The sequence below is a fragment of the Schistocerca cancellata genome, chromosome 3, assembly GCF_023864275.1.
Source record: "Schistocerca cancellata isolate TAMUIC-IGC-003103 chromosome 3, iqSchCanc2.1, whole genome shotgun sequence".
Lineage (NCBI taxonomy): Eukaryota > Metazoa > Arthropoda > Insecta > Orthoptera > Acrididae > Schistocerca > Schistocerca cancellata.
The window spans coordinates 705,333,269-705,347,318 of record NC_064628.1 but is presented as its reverse complement, the minus strand read 5'-3'; the positions used below and the strand labels follow the sequence as shown (position 1 = coordinate 705,347,318).

The following is a 14,050-nucleotide window of genomic DNA, read 5'->3' as shown; positions in this document are numbered from 1 at the left end:
GACTCCGTGGCGCAACGGTAGCGCGTCTGACTCCAGATCAGAAGGTTGCGTGTTCAAATCACGTCGGGGTCACAATGAAATTGTCGTTTACGAAAGCCATAGGCGAGTATGTCAGTTTAATCAGATACCAAACGATTACAGAGAACGGACGAACAGAACTTGCTTGAAAAAAGCTACTAGTGCAATTTTCGCATTCTGACATTAAGGTGAGGGCGCCGACCCGCTCTTTCTGCAGGCGCGAAGTGTCTAGTATTTTTGATATTTATATCGTTTAACGCTAATATATAACTGAGAGATAATGATTACGCGATATTTTGCTCGATTAGACGTCTTTAGCCAGGCAAAGTATAATATTTATCCTTAAGTTATGGGAGTAGGAGGGTCGTGAAAGGGGTGTAGCTAACTCGTAGAGCATTCCACTGCAGATCGAGAGGTCCCCGGTTCAATCCCGGGTGCCCCCTTCATTTTTCAGTATTTCGAAAAAACAAAAGACGATTGTCGCGGTGAGTTGCAAATACATGTTTGAGATGCACTCCGCACGCCATACCGAAGGCTTTGGAGCAACATTTTGAAACATCCCCTTTGAACAATTATACATCACTGTGCTTAAACTGACACACAATATTTTTAGCGCAACGCAATCTGACTTTCAAAAATCCCTACAAAAGAATGGCCCTGACTAACATTAACCTATACCTTTCACAAATCACTTACCTCACAAAAATCTTCATTACTCGAACTACTGCAATACAGCGAGCGCCCCTACTGCCAGCTAAATAAAAGATTCAAACTACGGAAGGCACTAACTACTGATAGGCATAGTTAGCAAATGAAAGATTTTTTAGAGAACAAACAATGTATTTACGTTAATAGTCATAATATATATAGCAGTTCATGACATCCAGTCTAACAAATTTCAAAACTCCGCCATCTCTCTCCCCACATCCACCACTGCTGGCGGCTCACCTCCAACTGCGCAACGCTACGCGCTTTTCACATCCAGCTGCCGCTGCCCAACACTACAATGGCAGACAACAATGCAAACTAGCCACAGACTGCACACAGCACAGCCAGTGATTTTCATACAGAGCGCTATGTAACGTTGCCAATAAGAAAACATAAACAGCCTACATACATAGCCCCCATGCTCCCCACAAAAAATTTTACAAATTGTTTTGGGCAGTGGCCAATAATGATTTGATAAAATTTTGCATAATCGTAATTACAATAACAAAGAAATCAAATGCACACACTTATTGATACAATGCTGGTCAAAAGGTAAAATTTTCTCACAGTCCATAAAGATAGTCCTCATCATTCATCATAATAGTAATTACAGTTTTTTTTTCACAAAGTCTCATTAGTAAAAGAAATTGCACTCAGAAGTAGTGGATTTCCATGCAGTCTTAAAGAAGTAGTGTTGTCCTTCCAACGGAAAGACAGTGCTGACTTTTGACATGCAGACAGGTAATGGGCCACAACAGAGCAAACCCACAGCAGAGTCAGTCGCAGTTTTGTAGAATATTGGTAGGTAGGTCATCACAGAGTAGACCCACTGTAGTCCTGGTAGAGATTACGGTATTGGTGGGCTACCAGAGGTGCAGTTCCACTGTAGTCCTGGTAGAGATTGTGGTATTGGTGGGCCAGCAGAGGTGCAAACCCACTGCAGTCCTTGTAGAAATAATGATATTGGTGAGTCATCAAAGATGCAGACCCACTGTAGTCCATGTAGAGACAGCCAGCAGCCATCTGTTGCGACTGTGCAGGTGCACATTCACCATCGAAGAGTCTTGCGGAGAATATAGCAAGTCCATAAACCACCACTTGTACACTCACAAAGTTTTTGGAATTGTCCTTAGAACCAGCAGTGCTGTTATCCAGTCCCTTGCTGAATTATCAACACTCGTGCAGACACTAACAGTCCCTATTTCTCACATAATTGTCCATATAGTATGATCAACAGAAACGCGTGCAGTGAAATGTAACTTACAAGTTACTTAATTTGATGAACTGGTGTCAATATTATTATAAATTTACAACATAAGAATACAATTACAAAGGTACAAAATACTTCATTAAAAACATAACAATACAGATAACTTTTGTAGTAATACAGGCTTTACAAAAGAATAGAAATAAACATATACATCAATGTTACAGGAATTATGACATAAGTAAATACATAAAAGATCAGAATAACTTTTGAAACATCAACTTTACACATGAGCATTAAAACAAAACAGAATAAATAATGTCTAAGCATATTTACAAGGTAAATAACATATTATTAATGCCAATTATATTTGAGGATAACAGTATTCCTCACCATAGTGGATGTAGCTTAGTATTAGAAGAAGAAAAAATTCTATGAAACTACACAGAGACAGGAAAAAAACAAATACACAAGGGTACACAAACACATAGTGGGATAACAGAAAAGGAAAGGGCAGGGTTTGTTTTCAGTGTAACATTTGGTACTGCAGTCCAACCCAAAACTTCATTCCATAGATCGTTCCTCTTATTTCGACATTTGCTCCAGCCAAAAAATTCTATCCAAGCATGCTTTCTGTATTCTGTTCACACATTTCTTATGTCATTATTTATTTACCATTATCTTACCTCAACATTTATTTCCAAGAAAATCCTACCTACACCTGTTGTCCCTAAACCCTACTTTTTTTGTTCATATACTCTTTCAAAATTCTTTTTTTTTTTGGCCACACCATTTTCTTATAGCTTCTCAATGCATTTCTTCCAATTCATCATAGTTAGTTTCTTATATAGTCTACCCCCTCTTAAGCTAACTTAAATCTACTGAGCTCAGATGCTAAACTAAGGGACGAGGCAATGCAGCAGCACAAAACAATTAACACAAACAGCAATGACAAAAAAAAATGGAAAATTGCAAAGCAAGCTACAGTAAATCTAAATGACCAAGCAATGCAACATTACAACTAATATGAGCCAATGTGCAGCAACAAGAAAAATAAATCAGTAGTAAAACTAGCTTAACAGAGTAATACAAATTGAAATTTAGTAGCACTATGCTTGGCAAACAGCAGCAGTAAATGCTATAACTTATACCTAAGCATGACAAAGCTCAAGCAGAAAAATAAGTACACTAAAGACAACAATGCAGATAAGGGAAATGTCTATTCACATCTTAATGTCTATGTAATTAAAGTGGTGCACCACAAGAAGGTATTCTACAAGAAAATTACCAAGTAGTTGAAAAGAAAATTATATATGCAGTTACTGTTATTAGTCCCTTATTATTGTTCTCTCCATTCCAAGAGCTCCTTTTTTGAAGAATGTGGATCATAAAATAATTATTTAATAGATCTGTTGACAGAAAGTGTTCACATTAGCAAATGCATCTAAGTTTATTTTATAAAACTAATGCTGCAACACAGCTGGAAACTAGATATCAAATGAAATAAGCAACTATGAAAAGCAAAGCATAAAAATATCATTCAATAGTCATGTGACATTTCATAAGATAGTAGAAATTCTCTCAACTCTCGTAGAAAGATGCTTGTCATAATCAGGTGTGAAGATGTAGGAATGTTTCCCATCAATTCATAAGCATTTAAGTAAGTAGCACAAAGTACGATAATGTTTCCAACTAATGAGCATGTCGTATTTGCGATGCTTTCTACAAAGAAATGTCAATAGTGCGGATAATGGCCCCTTTTTTTTCCACCTGTGCCTCTGAAAGGCACACTCTAATGGCTTTTTTTCTGGGCATCTGTCGCACAGCTGGGTGCCCACGACGCATTACGTGAAGGTGGTCACTTAACTTTCTTACGGAAATATTTACGACACCAGTTTGCATTACAGTGACAGTCTCATATAAAAAATTTCACAGGTCGAGAATTTGCGTTGCAACTGTGTAGAAACAAAATCTTATGAATATAACAGTGTCCAAAAAATTTTCACCTGCATTGTGATACATTCACGCATTTACACACATTTCATAACTCTTTAAAGTACGATTCTCGGTTTCCAACATCCTTTTTCACAAGTCAGAGTCCCTAACCACTACTCCTTATTCCTTACCTTATTACACATATGTATTTATTATGATGAATTGTTGAAGACGTGTTGATGAATATGTATATCATAATAAAGATTCCTCAACAGCATAATACACATCGTCGTCGTAATAATAACATCATAACACCTCAGTCAAATCTCAAAAATGTCGTAGCTTCCTACAATAATTTCAAAACCTAAAAAAATTCTCTGCTCATTTAAATAGCGTCATCTACCTCAAACGTACTTTAAAAATCGTGATCCCATACCAAATATATCATTCAAAGCTCTCAGAATATCACAATGGGTCCAAAAAAATATGAACCGTTCACAAAGTACAGACAAAATACAATTTCGTAAGTGTAAAGTTACCCAACTGTGTAATTGCATAAACATGTGACACTGATGTAGTAAAAAAAATGTTTGTTTCTCTGTTAAATAATCAGGTGGCTGTGTAATTCTGTGTTGGAGAAATATGGTACCGATGTGTAAAGTTGTATAAGCAAATACCATATTAGCTAGGGCTCCTTGTGGTTGCCAAACACATGGTACACAAAGTAAGCGTGTACCCCCCTGAGGATTAATGTAATTATACCCTCAGGTGTTACAGAGTACAGCAATGGAATGAAATGTATAATGGAAAACCTTTGTGTCATTGTACTTCAAATATCTTTAAAAATAAATGTTTTAAGTATAAAATTAATCACTCAAATACGTGTACTGTAGCGTTAAACTGTGCATCTTGTTGTAAGATAATCTCTGTGGAAGTGTCGTAGTTATTGTCCTCCAAAAGCTAAGTTCTGCAGAAGTCAATGTACTTACCTCATGATAAACAAAAGTGAAATGCTTTGCGTATAGATATCTTAGTTATTACGCTTATTGTTGTGATGAAGAAATTACTGTGCTGTAATGTATTGTTCTGCTATGGAAAAGGCTGTATCATTGTACTATAACACAAAAGTTACTACTAACACATGTTTTACTTTCCAGAATAATACAGAAAAACTGTGCAGATATGAAACAGAAACACCGCAAAAGCAACATTGTAAATTGTCACTCATTAGTAGCGTCGTGATAAAATTGTGTAGCTGTCACATAAACTAACCACTGTCTCATCTGGTATCTCACAGAAAGTACTTTAAATCCAGAATGTATTTTCAAGTAAACCAAAATGGTGCATTAAAATCTCATTAGCAGTACCAGTATATGTTCTAAGTATGTGAGTCTTATAGTTGTTACGTAATCGTGCAACTAACAAGCAAGAATGTACAAATAACAACATTGTGTCATTTGTTCACTATAACAATGCATTCATAATTTCTGTTGAAATAAGTTCTCTTGGTTCTTGACTGGATATTTAACTTCAAACATTGTTGCATGTTAACAGTTTCTTAAGTATACTAGTAACGTGAAGTGAAACGTTTTATGGCAAAGACAAAGTTAAGATGCAGCTTATCTTTCAATAAACGGTTTTACATGTGAAATGTGGTGTAAACCTTTACTCTTCCTAGTACGCAGAGTTTCAACTTTAACGCAATTCTCATGTGGTATACGTCGGTAAAGAATACTGGAATTTTTCTCAAGGTTAGCGTCTATGTTATTTTTCTCTGAGCCAGCTGGCGCACGCGACAGCCTGCGGTGCGAGTCATTGTCTGTTCCTTTGTTGGCGCGCGTCGTTATTGGGATTTGGAGACCTAACTTCTACAAATTCACCGTGACGAGAGGGCCTTGCCCTGTTTAAATCCCGCCAGTTCTGATGCAATTCAGGTCTGTCGTTACGATCACATCGTCTGTCGTCATGTCGGTAGTTACTGTAGTTTTTTCTTGTCGGTTAAGTGGTGAGGAATTTCTCCCTGAATCGTAACTGCGCGCTGGACCGTTGTGTCTAAAGTTATTCTGTCTCCCGTAATAATAATTATTTTGGTTCCCATATTGTCTGTTTCTCTGATTGTCTCTGTGATAGTCATTACTGCGGAGAGGTGATCTTTCCTGTAATTATTACTACTCTGCCAACGGTTATCATATGGGTGGTGTCTGTTTTGGTCACGATTTACGTTATAAGAATAGCCTTGTCGTGTATTATTTCTGTCATCGCGGAATTGTGACAGATGTGACCTGTAATTGTTGTGCTCCTGTTTTCGTGTTCCGCGATTGTCAGTGTCAATTTCCAGTTGTTGTAACAGTCCCTGAAAAACGTCAGTGTCGTCTTTGCAACGTCCTGCTAAAATAATATGTCGTAAATGTTCAGGCAGTTTGATTAAGCAAATGCGGATGAGTTCTGAGGGGCTGTATGGGTTTGAAAGATACTGATTCTTATGCAACATGTCTTCAAAATATTTCATAAGACTGGAAAATTCAAATTGTTCGAAACGTTTCATCATTATGATGCTATGTTTTACTCGGTCTTGTGTAGCTTGAGACCAATACGCTGAGAGGAAGGCATGATAAAATTCTCCTTCACTGTGACAATCGTGAATGACCGATCGCATTCTTACAGCTGGTTCATTCTCCAAGTAGCCACACATAAATTCTAACCTGTGATCCAATGACCAGTTGGGAGGAAAACAATGAGAAAATTGATGAAGCCATGCTTGTGGATGAATGTCGTTGCCAGAATTCTTAAATGTTTTGAATTTACGTGTAGTAATGAACAGCTTATAGTCGAAATCATCGTGTCGGCGAGTAGCATATCGGTCATTGTTACGTCGTGTCGGCGGTTCCATCTAAAAATTCGGTGCACCTTGCGAATTTCTTTCATAATTTCCGAAGTGTCCTGTGTTATTATTTTGTGGTTGTTCCGTATTTCTATGTCCCTCTTCCCGTACTGGAGCGCGAGTGTCCTCTGAAATATGTAATTCTTTCTTGTATTACCTGCGTCAACTGATCTTGTACTGTGTATTGATTTGATTTTGATTTTGTTTGAATTTTCTAATTTGTTCATAGTCTTCTGTGTCAGTGAAGGCTACAGGTCTTGTGTCATTCAGATCATCATCTACCTTTGTAGATAAGTTAGTGACCTGATCTGAAAGTTCTGCTACTTTCTCCGATAGTGAACACATTTCCTCAGTGTGTTTTTCTGAACCAAGTTTCAGAGTGTCCATTTGTGTTGAAATGGAATCTACTGTGTCCTTTAAGTTTTCCTGAGTTTTTGCAAGTTGCGTAACCGAATCGGTAGATGCAACTGAGTCAATTTTAGCCCACAAGGTCTCATGATTTTCATGAACAATGGTTTGAAGTTCTTTTATGGCTGCTTCGTGATTCTGTAATGCATTTTCATGCCATGAAAAAATAGGTTGAAAATACTCGCAAATTTGTGTTTTTACGTCATTACAGACTTTTTGACATTTCGATTCAATGTTATGTAACTCAGTAGTTAAATCTTCACGTGTTTGTTCAAGTGTGGTGTCTAACTTTTGAAGATTTTGTTCCATTGTGTCTAACTGTTGCTGTGTTTGTCTCTGGTGTTGTTCCATTGTGTCTAACTTTTGAAGATTTTGTCCCATTTGTCTCTGATTTTGTTCCATTTGTTGCATTAATTGCAATAATAATGAATTAGTGTCTGGAATCTGTTTCTCTATGCTTTTTGGCAGTGCATTTTCACCGGCAACATTCACATTTTGACAAGCAGAAAATGTGTCTTGACTCATTTGAGAAAACGGTGAGGACCCAAAACCTAAGTCTACAATATTTGCAGTATTGTGTTCTGTCATTTCGGATTCCTGAGGCGAGCTGTTGCCGACCGATCGATCGATAATACTTCCCTGTTCACTACCTGGTTCACTGTCTACACCATTATTTGCCGCCCGCTCCATTTCCCTATGCACAATTACCAAATTACTACTTCGAATGTCTTAATTCACTACACAGTGGTGCTGATAAGCTACGCTCTTCGTCACTATTATTTATCAGTTTACTTTGGAGCCTAGTGTTACGTTTTTCACACGCCATTATTGTCACAATATTTCACACGACAACACAGAAAAGCACAATTTGAATAGCAAAAATAAGAGAACACATTAACATAGCACTGAAAATAATATCTAGTTAATTGCAGGCGCAGCTGCGAAATACGGGGTGCAAATCTAAATGCATGCCACAACTGTGTACAACAATGAAAAACTACAAATACAAAGGAAATTCTCTCTATAATTACGCGCTAGCAATAAACAAAAGCTACACTAATTACACAAACTACAAGAAAAAATCCGAAGATTCCAGTGAGATATCCTTGGCTAAGGGTCGACATATGAAGCGTCCCCTTTGAACAATTATACATGACTGTGATTAAACTGACACACAATATTTTTAGTGCAACGCAATCTGACTTTCAAACATCCCTACAAAAGAATGGCCCTGACTAACGTTTCACAAATCACTTACCTCACAAAAATCTTCATTACTCGAACTACTGCAATACAGCGAGCACCACTACTGCCATCTAAATAAAAGATTCAAACTACAGAAGGCACTAACTACTGATAGGCATAGTTAGCAAATGAAAGATTTTTGTAGAGAACAAACAATGTATTTACCTCAATAGTCATAATATATATAGCAGTTCATGACATCCAGTCCAACAAATTTCAAAACTCCGCCATCTCTCTCCCCACATCCACCACTGCTGGCGGCTCACCTCCAACTCCGCAACGCTACGCGCTGTTCACATCCAGCTGCCGCTGCCCAACACTACAATGGCAGACAACAATGCAAACTAGCCACAGACTGCACACAGCACAGCCAGTGATTTTCATACAGAGCGCTACGTAACGTTGCCAATAAGAAAACATAAACAGCCTACTCACAATTTCAATGGGAGGATCGCAGCCCAGGGTCTTGCAGGTCATCGTCCTCCCGCCATGAGGTCGAACTGTACGAAATCCACTTGCTTGGGGGAAGAATCTTGTACACTGAATTTTGTAGAATATGGTGTTAGGCAAAAGTTTTCATGTACTGCTGCACGGAGAAACAAAAATTGGAGGAGCTGGGATTTGAACCCAGGACTTTCTGCATGCGAAGCAGACACTCTACAACTGAGTTACACCCCCGCCAGAGCAACTACATCAGGGACGAGTCTCTCCTGGATCCTACTGTCATTATTTCTTAGGTTTGAACGGTACAGTAAGTGTTCGCGGAACCTATTCATGACAAGACCTAAGCAGCGTCAACTCCGTGGCGCAACGGTAGCGCGTCTGACTCCAGATCAGAAGGTTGCGTGTTCAAATCACGTCGGGGTCACAATGAAATATTCGTTTACGAAAGCCATAGGCGAGTATGTCAGTTTAATCAGATACCAAACGATTACAGAGAACGGACGAACAGAACTTGCTTGAAAAAAGCTACTAGTGCAATTTTCGCATTCTGACATTAAGGTGAAGGCGCCGACTCGCACTTTCTCCAGGCGCGAAGTGTCTAGTATTTTTGATATTTATATCGTTTAACGCTAATATATAACTGAGAGAGAATGATTACGTGATAGTTTGCTCGATTAGACGTCTTTAGCCGGGCAAAGAATAATATTTTTCCTTAAGTTATGGGAATAGTAAGACCGTGAAAGGGGGTATAGCTCAGTCATCAGTCGCGGCCGAGATGCCGTCGCGGTCGAACGTGTGTGTTGTGTACGGGTTGCAGTCCTCGCCGCGCTCGTGCTTGCTGCTGTTTACAACTTCTCAGTGTTTGTAAGTAACGATAAAAGCGCCTTATAATGGAGGCTAGATACCGCAATTGCAATCTTAAAGTTGAGTTCCCGTTCGGTTGTGAACGATCTACTGTACTCGATATCGACGACTGGCTTTTCGACCAATTAGGTTTACGAGACGGTGATGTTAATGGTTTGCAGTATGATTTTCTCGCTAACGCTCTGTACGTTGGTCTTAAAAATGACGACGTGTGTCATAGGATTATGACGACAACAGAAGGTTCTTCTAATTTTCGTACCTCTAAAGTCGAATTTTGAAAGTGGGGATCAGTTATGCTGGCTTCGGTTTGAGAACGGTCCACGTCTTTAACTTACCTTTCGAAATGGAATTCGAGCACATCAAGCGAACGCTTGAACCATATGGCAAAGTCATTCATATCTATGACGAGAAGTGGCAGGGGAACAGGCATTTCAATGTCGACAATGGTGTCCGTAATGTCAAGATTGATCTGCATCGCCATATCCCGTCCTTTGTAACTGTACGTGGCTTTAAGACCTTAGTTGTTTACGATGGACAGCCACGCACTTGCATTATTTGTGGGTCCCCTGATCATATAAAGGCAGGATGTCCACGTATTAAGTCCCCTCGCCGCGAATTTCGACCTCTCCTTGGTGCGGAGGGCGCCGAGACGGGAGATAAGTTAACGTACGCGCAGACGTTGGCAGACTCGCCTGTCTTACAGCGGCCGACCACACTGGCGGCCGCGTCCGAACCTGGCCCGGCCGACACCGCCACCGAGGTACAGCCTGCGGCCTCCGCTGCCGATCATAGTCACAATATCGCCGAGCAACATGACCGTCAGACTGATAACATACCTGACCTCCCACCTGCCAACCAGGTGCGACTTGAAGGGGAGAAAACGTCGGCTCCGCACCACAGTCGTCAGCAGTTGACGTCTGTAGTTCCAACTCCCACGAAAACACCGACTGTGCTCTCTGGTTCACCTTCCGGTAAGGTGACAGGCTCCGCCATCGGCGTCGATAACGCATCCGTCGGTGGCCCGACAACTGCTGGCAAATCCAGTTTCAAACAACCGGCCGCCAGATCTAAACGTGCTGCTCGGAAACAAAGTCAAGAGGAACTAGACGAGTTGGAAAGTAAGCTGTTGCGAACCCAGAAAATCCTCAAGAAGAATTCCTCTGAAGTGTTGTTGCCCAACACAGACGGGAACGGTACATCCAAGCCGCAAGAGGATGGTGGTTCTATGCATGTCGATGCCCGTACAGGTGAACCAATGGAAACGACGGCCCCAGAAATACCTGCGACGACCATTTCGTGGTCTGAGGACGTGGAATGAGACTAGTAGACTCAGGGATGACACAAGCGTACAAAATTGCAACCATTAATGTCAATAGAACCGTCTCAGACGTTAAATGGAAGAGCTTACGTGATTACTTGTACGCAGCAGACGTCGACATAGCTATGTTACAAGAAGTTGTTTCCACTAAGGTCGAAGATATCCCCAGCTATGAAGCCATTGTGAACATAGGCGATGAATGTGGTACAGCGATCCTGTATAAAGCCGGTATTCAGTGTGAATTAGACACCTTGCTAGAAACTGGGCGCGGGATCGCGGCAAAACTAAACGGGTTGCTTTTAGTAAATATCTATGCCCCAACTGGGTCTGACGGTCGACGCGACAGACGCGACTTTTATAGAGAGGATGTAGTACGCCTCTTCACTAACGTCCGACATAATATAATTTTAGGCGGGGATTTTAATTGTGTGTTACGCCGCGAGGACCAGTGCCCAAATTTTAATTTTTGTGAAGAGTTAAAAGTTTTAACCGATGGTTTAGGTCTGATAGATATCTGGACCCATCTTCGTCCACATGCTCAGGCGTACACCTACGTGTGCCATAGTTCAGCAAGTCGATTAGAATATATGTCACCAAAGGATTCCTGCACAATGTAATTGACTGTGAGATATGGCCTGTAAACTTTTCTGATCACTGTACCTTCCATATAACAGTCAACTCTACTAAGCAAACAACATTTTTGGGACGCGGTGTATGGCAGCTAAATCTCTCTCTCCTCGACGATGTCGAACTGCGACAATCCCTCGTCCGCACTTGGGACAAGTGTATGCGCAATCAAGCGCGATACGCACGACGTGTAGTTTGGTGGACTGAATTCGTAAAAACCACAATTAAAGAAATGTATGATCCAATACGCCCGGGACACAGCATACTGGAGGAAGCGCACATTACAGTTTTATTTCTCATGCTTGCGCGAGTTGTACGGTGATCCCGCACGGATCATCAGCCACAACCTTCAAATCAAACGCATTAAAGCCAAAATTACAACTCTGGTGCGGCGGTCACTGGACGGTCCTAAAGTAAGAGCGCGGACTGGGACTGATATTGTGCAGGAAAGGCCTCCAATTTTCCATGTTATACGGGAAGCTAAACGTGGACAGCAGAAGCTACTCCACAATCTTCAAGACGACCGAGGACGGGAGTACAACACGCAGAACGACATCAAAAATCATGTTGTCACATACTATACGAATCTTTATGCAGAGCCGGAAATCGACTCATCAATTGAAGAAATTCTTTTATCTCCCGTTGCAACGACAGTTACTCCTGACGACAATGTTGACCTTCTGAAAAATGTCACGAATGAAGACCTCAAGGTTATCATAACAGGATCACCACGTCACAAAGCGGCAGGATTAGACGGTCTCCCTGTGGAATTTTACATCCGCTTCTGGGACATTATTGGTGATGAATTAACAACTATGTACAATGAATTGCTGAACGGTGACCCCTTTCCAATAGACTTTACTGAAGGCATGGTCGTATTGATTCCCAAAAAAGCGCACAGCAGTTCTTTGCACGATTATCGACCCATTACATTGTTGAACAATGATTTTAAAATCTTGACTCGTCTTTTAAATCATAGGCTGAAACCCATTCTCACGAAAGTTATCGGCCCGTACCAGACGAGCGTCGGCACAGGTCGGTCTATGACGACTGTTTTATGTGCCTACAGGGACGTCCTACATTTAACTTGGCTCTGTAAATGTCAACTGGGGATTATGGTTTTTGATTTTGAAAAGGCCTTTGACAAGATTAGCCACAAGTTTTTAACAAACGTAATGCACAAAATGGGGTTCAATCATCAGTTCCTTCAGCTTTTACAGCACTGCATCTTTGGAACAACCTCGCGAATAAAGGTTAATGGTCAACTCACTACTCGTGTGCCCATCAAACAATCTGTTCGCCAAGGCTGCCCTCTCTCGATGTCGTTGTTTGCCATAGCGGTTGAGCCGCTGTTATTTAATCTGCATGAACAACTCGCCGGCCTCACGGTCTTTAATGTCAAAACGGTTTGCCATGCTTATGCTGATGACATTAGCGTCATTGTAAATACGACGGATGATATTGAAACGGTGCGCCGCCTGACCACACAGTACACGCATTCCTCCGGTGCGTTGATCAATAACCATAAATCTAAAATTCTTCCTCTCGGTTCAATTGATGAATATATGGTATCATCTTGGTTGCAACGTGTTGACAAGATTAAGCAACTTGGAATGACTCTGCTGCCGGACCAGCGTGAGATGACCAAGACGAACTGGCAACTTATACTCAACACAGTTCGAGCAACGCTCCAGGAACATAAGACTAGATCTCTGAACCGTCTCCAACGAGCCCAGTTTATCAATGTGTATGTTCTTAGTAAAATCTATCACATCGCCGCCGTGTTGCCAATACCCGATGACATCGCTCACAAGCTGCTTGTTGCCATCTATTGGTTTATCTGGAGAGGCAATATCTTCAAAACTCCACTTCAAACGTTAACACTGGCTCGCCACGCAGGCGGTTTAGGCATCAAGGATGTACGTTCACAGTGTCTTGCAGTCTTCATAAATAGAACGTCCTAACTACTTCGCAGTAATCACAATGGACTATCGAAGAGCCTCTTCACCTCTTTACTACCTCAGGATGTGCGGCCGCCAATCCATGTTGGGAGCACTAATTAACAGTTGGGATACGTCCGCGTCTATTACACGGAAATCAGTTACCTGCCTCAGTCGCCCCAACATTTTACTACCTCTACCCTTTACACTCAACTGACGAAGCGGCAGCACCGAAATCCGATCGAAACAAAACATCCGGAAAAAACGTGGCACCGTATATGGGCGAACATCAGCAACCCCATTCTGCCGTTGGACGTAGCGTCGGTATGGTATGATATTGTCACTGAAAAGATCATCACAGGCGAAAAGCTGCATAAAATAAAACTGCGTCCTACACCATACTGTACTCGTTGTCAGCTTATAGATACCCTGGCTCACACCTTCGTTTGCTGAGA

General features: G+C 41.0%; 3 non-coding genes across 3 annotated transcripts; 2 read left to right on the top strand and 1 right to left on the bottom strand.

Annotated features, from left to right (window-relative positions):
* Trnaw-cca (transfer RNA tryptophan (anticodon CCA)) lies at window positions 1-72 on the top strand. The gene has a single exon. It is a non-coding gene; the product is annotated as a tRNA-Trp (tRNA).
* Window positions 73-9,008: 8,936 nt separating this feature from the next.
* Window positions 9,009-9,080, bottom strand: Trnaa-cgc (transfer RNA alanine (anticodon CGC)). The gene has a single exon. It is a non-coding gene; the product is annotated as a tRNA-Ala (tRNA).
* A 118-nt stretch (window positions 9,081-9,198) lies between these two features.
* Window positions 9,199-9,270, top strand: Trnaw-cca (transfer RNA tryptophan (anticodon CCA)). The gene has a single exon. It is a non-coding gene; the product is annotated as a tRNA-Trp (tRNA).
* The last annotated feature ends 4,780 nt before the right edge of the window (window positions 9,271-14,050 follow it).